Source organism: Lissotriton helveticus, chromosome 4_1, assembly GCF_964261635.1.
Source record: "Lissotriton helveticus chromosome 4_1, aLisHel1.1, whole genome shotgun sequence".
Taxonomy (NCBI): domain Eukaryota; kingdom Metazoa; phylum Chordata; class Amphibia; order Caudata; family Salamandridae; genus Lissotriton; species Lissotriton helveticus.
In genome coordinates, this window is record NC_136063.1 from 211342968 (window position 1) to 211347462 (window position 4495).

Genomic DNA, 4495 nt, shown 5'->3' on the forward strand with positions numbered 1-4495 from the left:
GTCACAATGGTGACAGATATCCCGTCTGCTGAAATATAAATCCCATAGGATATATTGGGATTTATATTTCGCCAGGCAGGATATCCTTCACTGTTGTGACGGAGTAACCTGTCTGCCAAGATCTAAATCAGGCCCTGAATCAGAAGGCGAATATCTTGATCGTAGTGACTTGCTATTTTTACCCATCCCCCTCCTCCATTTCTGTTGGCCTGAAATCATACCTAGGTCAAGATTAATCATAACCATAGACAAGCTGCAGTTTCTTAAATGTTTTGAGTTAAAAGCATATAAATGCAGATCTCTCTTTTCCTTCCTCAAATTTTGAGCACTTTGTGTCATTTTGTATTAAATGTACTTGTTTCAAATTGATGTAGGAATGTTATTGATTGGCTTCTTTATGCTTTTCTAAGGGAGCCTGTCACATTTGTGCCATTGCTGTTGCTGGCAAGCCTAGGGAACAAGACACTGAATTATTAATTTTGTTGGATTTCATAGTTTGCTCTCCCACAAGGTAATTTTCTAGGTTCTAACACTATGCCAGTAGCATCTAACTGCAGGGATGCCCACCTGATATCAGGATTTGAAACAGACGCCATGAGAAGCCACCATATCAAAGTTGTACCCAGGGCTCCTATTGAGATCGCAATAATGTAAAGGATGCTGACAATATGTAGAACATAGCCACCATATATTAGGTCTATTAGGTCCATTACTATAGCAGGGATGGTCAAAATTGTACTCCTAGAATGGACACACCATTTCTTTATCCACTTCCCCATCCCTCACACCAACCCAGCACGTCAAGGTCAATCAAAAAGAAGAGTAACATTCTGGTCCTTTAAAGACTTCCTAATAGACATAACCCATAAAAGAATTCATCAACATATCAATCTCTCACCTGTCAACATTATATGATAACACACTCTTCAGTATTTTCAATGAACCACTGATAACCTAGTCCTCTACAAAAGAATCAGCACCACAGTGCACCGAGGAATATTCAGAAAACCAGCATATTAGATTATAGGCAAGAACAAAATGGTGACAGACTAATGTCCCAATCACTTCAACCAGCTTAAAGCACTAAACTCCTCATGCAGATCCCTCCTCACTGAAAGAAAAGATAAAATAAAGATAAGATAAAATATATTTGTAAAGCTCTTGATTGCCGCGGCGTCTTGGTGCTAGTAAAGTGTAAGTAGGGAGCTGCTCTGTTCGATCCTAGGCCTAGTTAGAGGGAAACAGCCAAGATGTAAGCACTTTCCTAAAAGATTGCCTGTTTGACTGCAACCTCATAGCCACCTGCATCTTAATTCACTGTGTGGCTGCACAATGTGATAGGGTCCTACCTCCCCATCTAGCTCTGTGGACTTTGGGTACTTGTATAAGACCCAAATTTGTGGATCTAAGATTTCTAGTAGGTACATACCAAACAAACAGTTTCTGCATGTCTACAGCCCCACCTCCATATAGTGCCTTATGCACCAAACAAATGGCCTTAAATTGCACCCTCTGCTGAATCGGAAGCCTATGTAGTGACCTAATACTAGCAGAGGTGGGGTGTCCTTTAGGAATGTTTAATAGTAATTGTGCCGCTGCATTTTGTAGGGACTGTAATTTAGTCAACTACGCCTTATCAATGCCCATAAAGAGTGCATTGCAATAATCTATTTTTGAAAGAATGAGGGCTACCACAACAGTTTTCCTAAGTTCCTGTGGTATGAAAGGTAAAATCTTCCATAGGAAGAAACAGATGGACGTTAACCGATTGAATTGACCAGAGAAGGTTTGCTGATTGTCTAGGATCACTCCTAGATTCCTGGCCTTAGATGTCGGGCAAGGGCACTCACCCGCTACAGTTGGCCACCAAGTTTTGTTCCACAGCGATGGGCCATTGCCAAATTCCATTATATCCATTTTATCCGTATTAATTTTAAGAATTTTTGACTCATCCAGCTCATGATACCGGTGAGACAAATATGGAAGCAAATGGCTGTAGTCTCCGGGTGTTAAGATACAGATATGACTATCTGAGGTGATGGCTTATGCGGATGATACGCAGTTATTGTTCACCTGGAACAGGGGTGAGGACTCGGTCAGCTCCGTGCAGCGGTGTCTCTCTTCGGTGTTCCATTGGCTGTCCAATGCACAACTCAAGTGCAATGAAGAGAAATCGGAGGTGCTCCTGTTTGGCCGGTTCCCTGCGGATTTTAGAGTCACCCTCTGGCCATCTGACTTTCCGCCCCCCCAGTCTGCCAAGGGTCTAGCAAAAAATCTAGGGGTCTGATTTGAGGAAAACCTTAATTTTGCGACTCACGTTAAGAAACTTACAGGGACCTGCTTTGGCATCTTAAACACGCTGCGAAACTTTCTCCCTCTCCTGCCAGCCGGTGCCAAAGAAACGGTTGTCCGGGCACTTATTCTCTCCCGGCTCAACTATTCTAATGCTCTCCTGGTGGGTTGTCCGGGGTATCTTACCTGGAAGCTGCAGGTAGTACAAAATGCGGCAGCTAGACTTCTGCTGGGACTTTCTCCCAGGCAGTGTGTGCAGGCCCATCTTCGCCTCCTACACTGTCTCCCAGTTGAGTCTCGGTTTAAATTTAAAATGCTGTCCATTGTTCAACGGGCCTTGTATGGGCTGGGCCCACTCTACCTTCAGAAGCGCTTTGTCTTTTACACGCCCTCTAGACAATTGCGTTCTTCGGAAAAATTCCTTATACAGACTCCCCGGTTTAAACGCCATCGGCTGGGCAGCTGTTCCTTCACTCGTAAAGCTGGCTTAGCCTGGAATGAGCTCCCTCTTGCCCTCAGGATGGTTTCTGACCCGGCAGTTTTTAAGAAGAAACTGAAAACGCTGTTGTTCTGATGCCTTTTTCTCCCTCCTGACATACTGAGTCTACAGCCGGTTCTGTGGTAGGCTTCTTTGGTAGCAGCGCCGGAATACTTTTAGTAGCTGTGCGCTCTATAAAACTAGTATAACATAACATAACATAACATCTGCGTATGAGACCAACATGAAACCATGCTCTCTGATAAGTCTAGCCAATAGAGTAACGTAGATGTTAAAAAGGGTTGCTGATAGCGCCGATCCCTGTGGTACCCCGCACAGGAGATGGAAAACATCCGATTGTAGATTGTCCCAATGTATTCTCTGCTCCCTTGACACAAGAAATAAGGAGAGGAGGGCCAGAGCCAATTCCCTAATCCCCACGGCCTCCAGCCGCCGCAGTAACATCTCTGGTTCACAATGTCAAATGCTGCTGATAGGTCTAATAGAATAAAGACAGCTCTGCTGACCCCATCCACCGGTCTGCGAATCTCATCCGTAGTCATTATCAGAGCCGACTCTGTTGAATGACGTGGTTGAAAGCCATGCTGACTGGGGTCTAGCTGATTGTGGGAGTTATGATGTTGGGTTAGCTCACTAGTTACTGCTTTTTCAAGAATTTTGGCTGCTATTGGCAGACAAGATATTGGTCTATAATATTTTACCTCAGTCGGGTCCAATGTGGGCTTTTTCAGGATCGGCCTGATAAAGGCTTTTTTTCAAACACCGGCAAAAACTCCCTGTTTTTAATACAGTGTTTAAGAGCGGAGTTAAATGGAGACTAATCTTTTCTGATGTCAGATGTAATATGGCAGGGGGGCAGGGATTGTTGGCCGATCCAGATTTTGTTGTTAGGAGAATGTTGTTCACTTTCTCTAGGGTGAGAGTCATAAAGCTGGTTAGTTGATTCTAAAAAGCATTGTCCTCTAAAGGGGGCCTATTAGGTTTTACAGTGTCGGGGGCTGTCATCAGTAGGTCATCGTATATTAATTGAACCTTCGTTTGAAAAAAGTCCGCCATATTGTTACAGAAGGCTTAATCGGGCCTGAACTGATTGGTCTGCTGACGTTTGGATAGTGCTTGGAATGAATGAAAAAGCTCCTTAGAGGAGTTCTTTGCTACTCTAATTGTAGTTGTAAAATAAGCTGTTTTGGCTTTTATAATAGCTTCCTTATAGTATTCAAAGGCCAGGTTATATGCCAGCTTATGCTCTTACTATAATCAGTTCTCCATAATTGTTCGGCTCTCCTGCATTTGGACTTGATGCTTTTAAGGTCAATGCTTTTAAGATGCTTTTAAGCCACTTTCTACATAGATATCATCTGCAAAGCAACTGACAGTGATGAATCTCTCTTCAAAAGTGTCCAGCATTGAGCCGCTCTAAAGTCTTTCACCTCCTTTGGCACAGTGGACGCCCAGACATACTTAACTCTCAAAAGACCAAGTCTACCAAAAACAACATTACACCATCCTCATGTTTCTTAAAGTAACACCCCAGCCTCTCCTCAAAATTGTCTCCAACTCCCTCAACCTAGTTGATTTATCAAATGTTCCCAAGACATGTCTAATCCTACCCCTTCTCAGGAAACTTACCCTGGAAGTAAAAGATGTAACAAACTACCTCCTCGCCAACCTTTCAAGAGAAAAATAATTTAGAATGCAGACTCC